Consider the following 15959-nt stretch of genomic DNA (forward strand, 5'->3'; position numbering starts at 1 on the left):
AATATGTAACTGCACTTTCAGAATAACTAAATTTAGTGTACGAAACTAGCCTAGAAGAAATCATTTTCCAAAATAGTATGTAGTATAGGATAATTTATGGCATATTTTGTCCCTGAAGGTCACCTTGATGTGTATATTGTTTTTAGAAAGAAGAATTTCAAATTGAGTAAAATAATTTTGTTTGAATTTTCAGTGAAAGCAATCACTTAATATAACATACTATTTTCCTAGAGTATATAAAGGAACTAGGTAATACACCTAATAAAATTTAGGTGTATATTCTCTAATAAAATAAATAATAATAAAATAAAACTACATTTATAAGCTTTGGAAATATTAATTTGATTGCAGTTAAACTTTTGTAGTCTGGATACAACATGTTACTTTGAGTCTCTGCTCTGATATCCCACACTGTTTCTGAAGTAAGTTGACTTAATGAGTAGTTCAGGCAATATGAGGCCATTTACCTATTTTGGTCCTTTGAAATGGGTGTATATATTTCTATGTCAGATATTCCATTTTCAGCCAACTTTGCTGTATTTCAGATTGTAGAGAAAGATAATTGTTTATTAGTGATGATCTGTGAGAATGACTAAAACACACATGGAGAAAAACAGACTACTAGCATGACTGGACTCTTCCTGAATAAATCTTTGAATAAGTGACAATTGATGGAAATTAGTACAAAGAGGAATAATTCATTATTTGAAGGCATAAATTATTTCTTGAAATGCTCTGGTGTTCATAATAAAGATGCTCTAGGCTTGAGTACCATCTGCATGGTACATGACATTTGTCATAGTTACAAAAATATTTAATAAACACTTAATAATTTTGTTCAAATTCTGTTTTCTAATTAAGGTGCAAGCAAACACCAGAGATATAATGTATACGTGAATGTCTGTATACACATTTCCTTACATGACAAAAAATTACAACTTAGAAAAAATTTAATATTATTTTGATTCAGACTCATTCATGTCTTTGGGGCAGCATTCATAAATAGGAGGTATAAGACATATGGGCCATTTTTAAATCCTATCCTGTTTTCATTTACCTTTCAATTCCACATTACAGATGGGAGTATTTAAGAATACTGTATACAAATTTGAATACACTTAAATTTTATTATTCAGAAAAATTATTGGGTATTTAAAGATGACCTATATAATTCAGAATCAAGCTAAGGACAAATGTTCACAATTTTAGAACAGCAGACTCTGTGACAGCCTTCAGACTTGAGTCTTAAAACTTGAACATTATGCTAAGAGTTGTGTTGTTAGAACTTTTTCTATGACCATGAAAATTTAGGATAGAAGGCATATTAAATGGTTAATAAGCCATCCCTCAGTGGAGCAACTCTAGAAATTCACAGCTGCCTGAACATGAGTTCAGTAAGGTTTATAATAAGAAAATTATAGTTATTTACTCAGGAAATGAAACTAGCCAAGTGGCAGGATAGATCTCTAAAACAGATGCATCACTTTAGTCTGCTATTTATTGCATGCATATTCACATTTATCATGGTTTCCTATCTGCTTTGTAGTTCAACTCTGACAACTGTAAATCAACAGAAAAGATGAGACACAATGGTAAATCAAAGTGAAGAACAAATACCTAATAAGTGGAAAACATGCTTCGTATTGTGGTTACAATTTGTATAGCATTTAATAGGAAAATAGTATAGCTTCTGATTATGACAAGAGTATAACTAATAGCATTTTCAAAATCACAAGACCATTTAGTTATTTGGCATAACTACATAGAAGGATAATTAATGTATGGAAACTATCAATTGCATTGTGCCTATTAGTAAGAAGACTTTTTAAATGAAATTCCTTAATCTTTAAAGCTATTTCTCATTCATTCACTTAATTAATTCCTGGTTTTGGTACAGAATTCATTTTTTATTGGTCAGTCCTATCGCAGTATCTTGGGTTTCATTTGGAATCCTACACTTGGCCAGAACATTCATCAAAACTAAAAACATTCTGTTCTTGATAGTGATCCAATTGCTTAGTCTCTACCCTAGAGGATTTGTATTAAATATAATACTGTTGTACACTACAAAATTTCTCTTGGTTTAAACAATGCTTGAAACATAGTCTGTAATACACCAAAGTAAATGGTGGTCAGTCACATGTTCTTGAAGACTTCAGGTCTGTCAGTCTTTGATTTAATCACAGTCAATATCTGTACTTGCTTTGTTTTACACAGGAGAAGTGCTCTAAGCATGCTGCTGGCTCGGTAAAGCTACAGAGTGTACTATGTGGCTTATTTCTCAAATATGTGGAATCATTAGTATCAGCCTAAACTAGAAAAAAAGTAGTTTTAAATCCTATCCTAACATGTCTTCCCTTTAGGACCTGAATTTTATTGCACTAAGTTGAGACCAAGACAAACTGCTGTTTTGACCTGTCCTGAGGATTCAGCACATGTCCTTCCAGGATTTTCTGTTTTTTGACAGGCTTTTTTACACTTCGTTTGAAAAATACAGCATAAGCTTTGCAATAACTTGTGAAATGAAATCAGTGCAAATACTGTCTGTATAAACTTGACAAGTTCAATTCATGCAAAAAGCTAAAATGTCAACAAGGTCCTGGTCAGAAGGTTACAACATTTTCCTGCTATAATAATAATAATTATTTTATCTCTCTTAGCAACAGATTATGTCTTGTATAAGCTAAATAATTCTTTTGGAGGCTGACATTGAGATGATTTAATGCATAATAGGGCTTGTGCTTGTTAAACTACAAAGAATTAATCCCTCTAGATTTCACAAATAGCACCTGCTCAAGCCTGCTAGAGTTGTCTGTCTACATGGAATGCATCAAGCAAACTCTGGCTAAATTATCAAAAACTTGAATGTTTGCTCTAAAATAAACCTGCTTTCTTTTTTCCACTGAGTATTTGTTTAGAAATTAACCCTGAATTAGCCAATTTCAAATGACTAAGTAATTACAACATGATTTTAACCACTGTGAGATATACAATAAGTAGTATTAATTGCTCTGAGAGTCTCCTAAGATATCTTTTAAGAGGGACTCAGAGTCTTCTACAGTAACTGTGGATACAATAAGAAGTGCATCATTAGGTATAGATGCACTTGTGAAGAAATATTAGCCAAATTGTTTTAAGGAATTTTGCAGGTTTAATAAGAAGCCTTTTTCAGTTCATGTGCTAGATTGATCTTCCTTGTGTGAACTCTCTCATGTCTCTTGTTAAAAGGGCACTAATCCCATCATGATGGCTCCAGTCCTTATGACCTCATTTAATTCTGATTACCTCCCAAAGGCCCCATCTCTAAACACCATCCCATTGGGAATTAGATCATCAACATAAGAACTTGGGGGTGTGGGGCATAAACATTCAGTTCATAACAGTGCATGTGTGTATATTTGATAGGAATATAAAGATTAGAAATAACAATTTATCAATGAGAATAGGCTTTCAAAATACGCTAATCTTCAGGGTGTTTAATAAAAAGTCATAATGTTAGAGCATTTTTCTTATCTTTCATATTTCTTATTACATAAGCCATTATTTTTCTTTACAGTAAATATTGTTCCTTTTCTCCCTAAATCTTTGTTACAAATCCTCATAGTAGTATTTATTAGTAATATTTTTAGGGCAAATGATCCAGTTACCGTAATACTAGAATCTAATCACTGATTAGGCAGATTAGAGAATTCCAGAACTTTATACCTCTACAAAAACAGCTAATAAGCTAGCAAAAACGGTCATAATCAACTTTTTTAAAACTCTGGAAACTTCTCCAACAGTTACCATACCCAGGGTAAAGCTTAATGAAGGAAGAAGTTGCTTCATTGCTCCAGCATTTTAAGTTCCTGCTCATTGTTCCCACTCCTGGATCAGTGGTGGCTGTGAGGATGGCAGCCTGAAATGCTGGTGCAGGTTGCTAATGCCAGAGGGAGCGATATAGACCTTATTCTCAAATAATTGTGGCTGTACGTTTCAACCTGCCTGGCAGCTTCTTGAAGGACCAGCACAAGGGCTTGCCATTGTTCTGCCTGATTTGGAATATTCCCAGGGTTAGGATGGCTTCCTGGAAGGTGTTTGCAGAAAGTATACAAAGGCTAAAGTACCGGCCACAGCAGCCTGGGGTAAGGGTTTATAGTCAAGACAATGGGCAGATCAAAAAGGCAGAGAAAAGAGATATGTGAGGGAATAAGAGCTTTTAAAAGCTCCTCCTTGTGTCAGATAATCAAAGAGGCCTTGTACATGCCCAGGGCTGGACACACGCTCAGAAAAGGCCTAAGAGAACCTTAAGCTGTTATCTTTGGCTTATCTTCAGGCTCTGCACAGGCACAAATGAAGGCCAAAGCAGAGTTGTTAATAGTCTGGTTAAGTTATTGAAGGAGTCCCCCCAAACAGAGACAATGTATAAAGACAGAGGATGTCTTTTTTTTTTTTCCCTTCTCTCCCTTTTTTTTTTTGCCTCCAAAGTTTTAAGGGAACTATATTAAAACACTAGCTGACCACAAAGCTAGAAGAATACAGATTTCAGTGGTCACACATAACAAAAGAATATAGACTATACAAAAACAGAAAAGTCACTAAACAGGGACGCCTGGGTGGCTCAGTCGGTTAAGCATCTGCCTTCGGCCCAGGTCATGATCCCAGGGCCCTGGGATGGAGTCCCACATCGGGCTCCTTGCTCAGCAGGGAACCTGCTTCTCCCTCTCTCTCCCTCTGCTTGTGCATTCTCTGTCAAATAAATAAAATCTTTAAAAAAAAAGAAAAGTCACTAAGCAAACAAAAAAACAACCCACAACAAACAACGACAGTGCTGGGGAGTGAGAATCTGATTTCCAGAGCTGTTACATAATAATATTCAAAATGCCCAGTTTTCAACAAAAAATTAGAAGACATGCTAAGAAAAAAGAAAGTATGGTCTATTCATGGGAGGGGAAAGACATTAATAGAAGGGGTCCCTGGAGTATCCTGGGCATTGGACTTACTAGACAAAAATTTTAAATCACTATTTTAAATATGCTCAAAGAGCTAAGTGAAACTATGGACACAAAATGAAAGGAAACCAGGAGAATCATGTCTCACCATATAGAAAATGTTAATAAAGAATGTCATGAGTACACTGTGAAGGCACACACACTGAGTTGTGTCTTTCCACAATGTCAGCTTTATTCAATCATAAAGCAAAGTTAAATCACAATTACAAAAGCAGGTTCAGGATTCCAAACTCAATGACAATCCCCATGTGATTAAACTTAGCTTCTTACACAGCACACAGAGCAGGACAGAAGACAAACCACACAACTAACAAGATAACAGGAGGGTGTAGGAAGTTAACGAAACAAACGCAAAGTCAGTCTGTGTCCGTGCATTGAGATAAGGCCTCGGTCTGGTCCTGGTCAGCTCTTGGCACATACTGCTTCTGATATTCAAACAGGGAAGGATCTTGGTTCTATTCAGAGATCATTAGGGCAGAGCCTCCAGTGGCAGTTGCCTTTTTCAAGTGGTCAGACATAGAGGGGTCAGGTCTGAAGAGTCTGAGTTTGCTGCCAAAATCCTTCCCTTTTTAAAGGGATTTAATCGGTTTTGGATCCCTGCAGACCTCCTCTGGTTCTGCTTGTTATCAGTTCTGGGGTGTCAGCTGCTGTTGGTCCTGGCAATATCTCCTTGCTATGGTACCTTAACCGCTTGTGTCATTGCTTGACACAGGCCCCTTTGTGACAGAGGCTCCTGCTTGACATGACAGACTCCATTTTACTCTCTACAAAGAGGCAGAATTTTTTTTTTTTTTAAGAGCCAAATAGGGTGCCTGGGTGGCTTAGTCAGTTAAGCGTCTGCCTTCAGCTCAGGTCATGATCCTGGAGTCCCAGGATCAAGTCCCGCATCGGGCTCCCTGCTTAGCGGGGAGTCTGCTTCTCCCTCTGACCCTCCCCCCTCTCATGCTCTCTATCATTCTCTCTCTCTCTCAATAAATAAATTAAAAAATCTTAAAAAAAAAAAGAGCCAAATAAACATTTGGAGCCTAAACATACAATAAATGAAAGGCTCACTAGAGAATTGCAATAGCAAATTTGAGCAGAAAAAAGAAAGAATTGGTGAAATAATCAATTTAGATTATCCAGTCTGAGAGGCCAAAACAGAAAAGACTGAAGAAAAATGAACAGAGTCTAAGAGATCTATGGAACACTATCAAGTGGACCAACATATGCATATGGGAGTCCCAGTGTTAGAGGAGAGAAAGGAGCAGAATGAATGTTTGAAAAAATAATGGTCAGAACATTCCTTATTTGATGAAATATGTAAATCTACACATACAAGAAGCCCAGAGAACTCCAGGCAGGATACATTTAAAGAGATCCACAGTAAAACACATTATAGTCAAATTATTAAAAGCCAAAGTGACTGCATCATTTTACGTTCCCACCATCAATATATCAGTGTTCTGATTTTTCTATATCCTCACCAACACTTGTTAATTGTCCCTCTGTTTTATTATAGCATACTGCTGAATGTAGAGTGATATCTCATTTTTTAAAATTGCATTCCTTAATTGACATTGAACATTTTTTCATGTATTTATTAAGAAAACTTCTTAAACTGCCAGGTGGAGCAATACATAATAGTTTTCATCAAGCTTATACGAAGATGATTCAAGTAACCTTTAAATGAGACATTCATTTAGCCCCCAAGTAGAGTCAAGGAAATTCTCATATCTATCCTGCTGGCAAAACTGGACCTGAGGAACTCTGTCTTTATGTGAGGACAAGCTGATGAAAACAAAACAAAACAACAACAACTTTAGAGCCTATGAAGAAATCCTATAGAAGAAAAGAAAAGAAACATCATCCAAGGATCCAAGGGGAAGCATATCTCTGGGGTGGGGAGATTTACTACAAAACCAGTATAACATTTTGGAAGCTGTTCTGCATTTTTGGTGTGATATGAGAGGGTCTGGACTCTATAAAGTAAGAACGGAAGACTACAATTTGAGGACCCATTGAAATGAAAATGCGAAGAAAATGAAGATCTCCTTTTGAGGTAATAAAAAAGCTTACATGGCACTACAGATAATTGGCAAGGTGGAGAACAAACTTAAACTCTCCTTGAATTAATTGAAAAGTGACAGAGTTGTGAAATAATAAGATAGTTTATGGGGATTAAGGAAAGAGACAGGAACCAACAGAAAAATTATAAGCATAGCTAAAAAAGAAACTTAAACAACCTCTTAAAAGACACAGTTCAGATGATATTAACAGGTCTCCATGTCACCATACCCTCAATTCTTGAGAATTTTAGCTCCTGGCTGACTTTACCTCTGAGTACTACTTTACCGCTAAACAATGGGGTGATTCAGAACTCAAGCTTTGAACTTCTTTGCATTAATTTCAATCCAATAGTATGCCTTAAAAATTATCTTCATGTTGCCCAACCCTAAACTCCAAACTCAACATCTTACACAGATATTTAATGAGTAACTCAAATTTTGGAAACTGATATACTGGTTTATTTTCACTCAAAATCCACCTTTCCTGCAGTCTTTCTCCTATCCCATGAGTTGCTTAGACAATATAGTAATCAAATTTGGGTTTTAAAAAAGATGACTCTGTTAACATCATGGATTAAAGGAGAATGAGAGCAAATTTGAGGTTATCAGTCACAAAGCTAGGGAAAACATCTGAAACCAATGAGTAAGATTATCTATATTATTCAAAAGCAAAATGGTTGGAAACTTTTTTTTAAAAGATTAGATTCTTACTGTACAACAAAATAGATCTCAAATATATTTAACAACAAAATGGAAAAATAGAATCATCCAAACCTTTATTAAAAGTGTGCTGCCTCCAAGCAATATTGTCTTATATTCATTTAAAAATTAGATTTTCTAAGAATATTTAACAACATAGAAAAGAAAATAGTAGAACTAAAAAAATGAAAGATACAAAATTGTATGTTACACTATTGTATCAATCCAGTATTTTCATTTTTCTCTTTAAAAGTCCACCAAAATTTACAAATTAAAAGTATGCCTCTGGGTAGAGTATTTTGGTTTAAACATTTTCCCCCACTATTCTTTCCCAAATTTTTTATTTTGAATTTGTATTAATTTTAAAATAGAAAGTTTGCATTATGTCTTATAAGAGAAACAACTTTTTAGAAAAGGATTTTTTAAAGGCAGATTAAATAGAAATATAATGAGCAGTAGTCCCAGAGTATTCCATAATAGTGAGTAAATTCCCAACAATACTCTAGTTAGGCCAATGTTATGACCTGGTTAGGGATGCTCAGGGAGAGTTTATAATCAATGAATTAAGGTTATTGGAAGTCCTTGAGTAGGTGTCTTATTAACTTTAGAATTAACTTTTGTGGAAGATAATGAATTTCTTCAATTCCCATCATTCTATGAATGAGAGGTAGGAGCACAGTAAGGAGAATAGAAAAGCTTTCCCTACCTTCAGGAAGGCTAGATAAAACCAAAAGTGGCAATTTAAATTCATATTCCACTTGGAACAATGGTCAGTATTCATTATATTTTAGATTCATGGAAATTAAGATAGTTTATTTTTGAGAATCTGGTGATAAGTGATGTGGTCTGAAGTGCCGGGGTTAAGAGCCAACAGCCAAGAAAGAATTCTTGAGACATCTTTGGTACAAAAGGTGGTTTTATTAAAGCACAGGACCCATGGGCAGAAAGCGGGGCTGCACTGGGGTTGGGAGGAATGGTTGATTATATACTTGGGAGTTGGAGTAGGTAAAGACAAATGGAAATTTCCAAAAGGACTTTCACACACTAAAGAAGACTCACAGGATCCTGGAGGCCTAGATATCATCAAGCTAAGGTGGTTTTTCCTTCTAGCAAAGCATTAATGTTAAGACAGTTAGGAGTTTCTGGAGGAATGTTATGCTCTGCCTGACTCAAGTATTTGTCAATGGGCTGCAGGTTATAAGGACATTTAATTTTATCTATATTTTTTGCTTTTTTTTTTAAAGATTTTATTTATTTATTTGACAGAGAGAGAGACAGCAAGAGAGGGAACACAAGCAGGGGGAGTGGAGGAGGGAGAAGCAGGCTTCCCGCAGAGCAGGGAGCCCAATGCGGGGCTCGATCCCAGGACCCTGAGATCATGACCTAGGAAAGGCACACGCTTAACGACTGAGACACCCAGGCGCCCCTCTTTTTTGCTTTTGTTCCCCACATCAATAAGGAAAAATATGAAGATCAGGAAAAGGAAGCATAGCTCTCTATGGGTCAGGATGGGGAGAAATACAATGAGTTTACTTTAGGTAATTCATTTCTGAAAGAATATTTCTTCTTGATAGTGCAACCTTCAAGGCACACTGCCTTCCTTCCACATGTTCTGAGACGTAATGAAGAAAGTAGATAGGTATAATTTAGCAATCAATTATGATTAGCAGATACTAGCAGACCAATTTTATTTTCTTCCTTATGAAGACAGAAAAACAATAGTCTGTGATCATTATTCAAATACAACTTTTGATTCACCATAAAATTTCATTGATGCACTACTAACACAGAGCTCTTTAAGATAGGGGCTATGCATTATTACTCTCTAATCCATATTATCTGATAGGGATTTTATAACATATCCTAGATTTCTACTCAATGCCATGTGGAAAATCTCATTTTCCCTAAAAGTAGAATTAAATCTACTGTGTTACAATCTATTGAAATTAATTTATCATTCTGTGCATTCCACTTTACCCAGTTCTGTCATAAGTGAGCTGTTGAAAAACAAATAGGCTATCTACCCCAATAGCAATAAACTTTACTAAGTGCACTTAGGAGAATTCCCCAGTCCGTATGTGTTCTGATTACATCTCTATCCCACTGCCCAGGCCCAACCTCTTCCAAAGAAACAAAACCAGACTGTTTAGGGAAAACATGCCCTCATGGTATTGCTAGGGCTTGAAGAAAGTGCTTACTCTTAATCACTCTTCCTAAATCTATGACATAGTCTTTCTTTACTTCCCTGCCCCTGCCTCCTACAGCAAGAGTATAAAGAATTTAGCACATTATGTACTGGTTTTAAGTTAGTAGGTCTGTTTATGGATCTCATCATCATGGTGATGGGTGTCTTGGAAATTAAGAGACTGTTGCCAGACACAGTGTTTACCCCTCCTCCCTTCCCCATCCCCACTGATCATTTGCAGTGCCAACAACATATCTTATCAACACTGGTCTCTAAGCATAATACACGTCCTGACAATTACCACGAATCCTTCTTGCACATTGATCAGGCCAATGAGTTAAGGAAGCTTCCTGATCCCAGGAATTCATTTTCAAAAGTAAGACTTTGATAAAAGAATCTCTAGAAATATAATTTAAGTAACTTGAAGATGCTGAATATATTTTATTCCATGAAATATGCTGTGGCTACAATTACTTAAATGTGCTCTCATTGGAAATGTTTTTTTTTATCTTGAACTTCAGATCAGGATAACTTTAGATCAGGACCTTTGATCAGGAAAGACTAGGCAATATTAGCCATCTACATAGAATAGAATTCCCTAAAATGATTTAAAAGCAACTGCAGTAATACCAACAACAAAAAAAAAACACCTCTGATTTTTTTTAAAGCTAGCCCCATTTCTAGGAGCATGAAGAACTTTAGGCCAAAACATAAAATCAATACTTTAAAAAAGATGAAAGAAAACAAATGAAAAAAAAAGAGAGAGAGAAGAAAAATCCTCAAACTTGCACAATTTGAAAAAGTATTGACTTGGTCTTCCTTAAGTGCTGTCTTGACCTAAAGTACATCCTGTGACTCATATTCCAATTGCTGTTACAGTCTTTCTGGTTCAAATTGCTGGGAGGAAGGGAAGTACTGCTATACACAAAGTGGTTAAATAACCTAGTGTACAGAACCTTATAAAAGCTGTACCCTGAGAAAGATGCAGTGTTTCTCATTTCTTTATTCCTGTTTCACTTTCATGATCCCTTCTTGGAAGAAAGGTACATTCTGTCTCTATTTGAAAAAAAGATCTAAGTGACAATAACATTACCAATGTTGAAAACTGTGTTATAGTTGTTTTTCCATATACTCACCATGAGGCTGGCTTGTTTTTAATGCAATTGTACTGGGTCCTTATTCAAGATACTTCAGATTAACACCTCTTTGCAAGCAGGTGAGAATAACTGTTATGTCCCTTATTTGTAGGGGATTCAACATTAGTGGATTCAACAATCGTTTTCTCAGGCCCTTCCATGAAAGGCCTACCATTAGGACAAAAGCAGTTTGAGGACAATCAGGTGAAAGCTGGAGCTGCCCATAGGTAGCAAAACCACATCAACTTGAAAATGTCCCCTGTGAAATAAGATGGAGAATTCTATGAGATAAAAGTTCAAAGAAATTTTTTCCAGCCATTTTCAATTTTAAATAGCTATTTAGATACCTATTAGAATTTAGAATTAGACAGAATTTAGATACTTATTAGAATCACTTAATTGATAGGTCACAGTTGTCACAGCATGGATTTTCCCTCCATTTTTCATGTTTGAAAATAAGTGTGCTTTGCTTTAAAAAGTTCGGTCAGGGGGGCGCTTGGGTGGCTCAGTTGTTTAAGTGTCGGATTCTTGATTTTGGCTCAGGTCATGATCTCAGGGTCTTGATCTCCTAGTCCTGAGATCAAGCCCCATGTGGGCTCGCTCCGTGCTGGGCATGGAGACTGCTGGGGTTTCTCTTTCTCCCTCTGCGTCCCCACACCCCCCCACCCGCCACTACTCGTGTGTGCCTGCTCTCTCTCTTAAAAAAAAAAAAAAAAAAAAACTGTCAGAAAATTATCACAGAAAATGACAAAACAATGACAATAAGAAAGATCTTTATTTTAATAAGAGTTCTTTAAATAGATACCATGCATTTAAATATTCAAATTCTGAAAGTTTTTGCCTGGCTTAATGTAAACCTTAATCCTTTAAACTGTATTTCTTCCGTAAGAGTAGCTTGTATTTAGTATTTTAAAGGAACATTTTCAAAATAATATGTTCCATCTCTTTTTCAAAGCTACTTTTCTATTACTAAGAAACACTATTCTCTTTTAAACATTATCTTGAATATTTTTTCCACACATCTACTAGGTTATTTCTAACGGATTTCACTAAGTCACCCAAGGACTGTCTGGAATAGATTATTTTATCAAGCTGCAATATGTGGGTTACCACTAATAAAATGATCTTGGGAATAGAGAAAAATATGTAGCTAGGAGTACAGTTATCATGTTTTTTGTTGTTGTTTTTGGTGGTAGTTTACTTTAAATTAGGAGTTTGTAGAAACTGAAGAATTCACAGTTTCTACATAAATGTTTCATTTATATATATATATATGTTAGGATATATATATATAAATATATATATCCTATATATTTGTGTTAACTCCCACAGTTTTCTTAAACTGGAGGCAGATTATATAACTACTGTTATGTTTTCACCCAAGCAGTCACAATCCAAGAAGAGAAAAGAAGCAGATCAAGGATTAGTTGCTTCTATACAAAAGAATTTTTATAGGTTTATCCTAGACATAGGGATATATGTAATTTCCATATTGTCTGATTCAAAACCAGTTTGGTCATAACCTCTGTTGACTGTGTAAAAATAAGAAGGACTCGATTACCTTATTTTTTTAGTAAGTGTAAATGCAACAAAAATATAAACCAGTTTTAGGTTATTATTTTTAAAAAACCCTAAAAATACATATTTACATGATTTGTACAAGTGGAATTTTCTTGCCAACATCTCTGGGATGCTCCTAACTATTGGTAACGCTTTTAATAAACAATTTTTAAGGGGAAACCACACACAATTTTGCAGGATTTGTGCTGCCCCACGGAAACTGTTCTGCCTTAGATTCTGAACCAGGAGACCCCCAGAATGTCCATTCCAGCATGAGAAGTCTGTCATCGAGCATGCTCAGTAAATAAAGCCTGGTTCATCTGCTGTAACAGCAGGAAATTTCCTATCATCCCGGCCTTAACAAGGGTGAACTCTTCTCTGAATATGTTCAGTGTGCACAGACATGGAAATACTATCTCCTCTTAGGAATGAGCTGGAGGTAGGCCAGTGTATATTGGGGGCTGGGGAGAGTGTAAGAAGAATTTAGGAAGTTTAGAAAGAACAGGAGATTTGGGTGGATGGGACTATAGACAGAACCATTGTTTTTACACACACCGATGTGGGAAGTGATGATTCTTTAACCTCCAAAGCTTTACATGAAAATAACTCCATTTGTGAGAAGATGAGGGGGTTTTTGTTACACCTTGCCAGTATGTAATCAAAATTATCTCACCCAAACATATTTGATGTTCATTATAGAAGATTCGTGTAAGTTATGATAAAAAGTTATATTGGTAGACAGTGAATTCTCTAACTTCCTTGGGACTTAGAGTTAACTGTTTAAACAAGACTTGGCAACTTCAAGTGTAACTCTCAAGGTTTAAGTAGGCCATTGTCCCCATTGTGAAACTCAGCAAAGTAGCATGCACTCTTTCCTTCCGCTCTTATTTTGTTTTTCTTTTCCTTGTTACTGCTTTAAATCATCCCATGTCACAGCTTGATAAGGGTTTCAGGGTAGTCAGTAGGTGCTATATAAACTCAAAAGATTGATGTCTGCCCACAGAAGCTTGTACAACAAACTCCAAAACGATCATACTATTCATTAGCTGTCACCTGGTATATATATATTTCTTTACTCGGTCCACTGTAGATCTGAAAGTGTTTGTCTTTAATTGAATATTTCTTGCTAATAACTATGTTCATCTTACAGGAATCATATTAACTAATTTAATCTTCACAGTAGTCCTAATAAGTAAACAATATATATGATATATGTGATGAAAGATTGTCAAAATAATATGTATGCATTGACAAAAATAACACTTAAACTGGTACTGCATTGAATTATCTCAAGTTCTTATCAAGGAAAATTACTGAATGGCTACACTGAATTCTTTTTTTAATGACCCATTTTCCAGTCCGTAGTTTTCTCTCCTCTTGCCTGTTGCACCTGGATTTTGTATCCCTTTGGGCCGGAAGTGTTCAGGAATTCCACTGCCATTGTAAAATTTGGCCCAACCATATATTCAGAAAATTAGCAACATCCACCGCAGGATACTGAGAGCAAATGGGAAGTTCAGAAGGAATCCCTTCTCTAGGGGGCTGTTTTTGTTTTCCTAATAAATACTTCTTTACTTCCTTTTGAGGGATGACTTTAAAAATAGAAATTTAAAAATTTCACAGGATTCACAGGATAAACTCTTCTAAATAAATCACTTTAGACAATAAGCAGTGAGAAAGTTTAGCAAAGCCAGTTTTAAAGACCTAAGACTTTTAGATAGTTTAGATAAGGTTTGAATAAACAGCCAAATGTTCTGAACCAAAATTCCAAGTCTGTTAGTAATGATAATATTATTTAGCACTTAGATAATTCTTTGCAGGCAGTAACCATTAATCATTGGTATCCCACTGTGTACTATGCAAGTTTTAAGATTATCAGTTTATAGAGGCAAATATTAAAGTTGAGAGGTGAAGAGTGTGTTTAAGGTCATAACCTGGGTTATTGCCTGAGCCAGAGTTTGACATGTACTTTTTCTGACTCTTTTTCCCTATCATATTCCACAAACTGTTACCTTACTTTTGTGCCAAGATTTTTTTAATGTAACTACCTGAATATACCAAGTCAAACTGTGTTTGCAATACCCAGGTTGTGTATAGGAGACGGTGGAAAGGAGTTACAAGACTTAGATTAGACGTCTTACTCAAATATGTACTGACTGTGAAATCTTGGGCAAAATTCCAATTTTTTTTTGAGCCTCAATTTTCTTATCTGCCAAATAGGACTAATATTTTTTTTTTAACCTCGTGGGTATTTCTGAGAGATAAATATATAATATATATGAATAATTACTGATAACTGTAATTTTTTTGAGTGTCCACTGTATGTAAGTCATTTAGTTCAAATTCTCAGCACCTAATTTATTTTTAATTTGATTTTATGTATTTGTTTATTTATTAAATCAACAGATGTTTTATTGGATGCCTACCATGTACATTGTCTCATAAAGTAATAACCAGAACAAACTTCCAGGGTCTCACAGAACTCACAGTCTTTGGGGGGGGGTGTTTACAATAAACTAATAGCTACATATAAATGTGAGGTATAAATTCTATACGGGGAAATTATGTGATAAATTCCATTAAGAAAAATAAAGCCAGTAAGAGTAAAAGGAAATGATTCGAATGGGGTATTATTCTGTAGAGGGTGGCCAGAAAAGCTTATTTGTAAACATATTTGGGAAAAGATGTGAGGGAACTGGGAGGTGGCCTTCTGATATTGGGCAGAGGGTGCTTTCTAGGTAGAGAGAACAGCAAATGCAGGATCCCTGGGCTTTCACTGCTTTTTTAGGGCCAGCAAGGAAGCCAGCTGGAATGAAGCTAGCAAGGAAGAGACTAGAAAAGGTAGAAGGACAGTAGACTTCAGATCATTTAGGACTTTGTAGGTCATGAGAAAAATTTTGGATTTTACTCCTAAGACTGAAAGACTTTAGAGGGCTTGAGCAAAAGAGTGACATGATTTGGTTTATATTTTAGGAGGTTTGGGTAAAGGCAAGGAGACAAGATAGAAAACTATTTGTGAAAGATAGTGGTCTAAAACAGGGTATCAGCAGTGGAGGCCAGATTAAAGATATATTTTGGCATGGTTGACAGATAATAAAAATTCAGTAGATAAAGTTAGAAATGAAGGTATAGGTTAACAGGTTGTCAGCATGTAGCTATACTTAAAGTCATGGGATTAGATGTGATCACCCAGGGAGGAAGCATAGAAAGAGGAGCCCATGGAAAAAGCTCTGGAGTATTGCAGCTTGCTAGGGGGATAGGAAGAACCAGTCAAGGAGACTGAGGAGGAGGAAAATGAAGCACAGGTGGAACAATATTTTAAAAAGAAAGGAATGATCGA

This window comes from Zalophus californianus, chromosome 2, assembly GCF_009762305.2.
Source record: "Zalophus californianus isolate mZalCal1 chromosome 2, mZalCal1.pri.v2, whole genome shotgun sequence".
NCBI lineage: Eukaryota > Metazoa > Chordata > Mammalia > Carnivora > Otariidae > Zalophus > Zalophus californianus.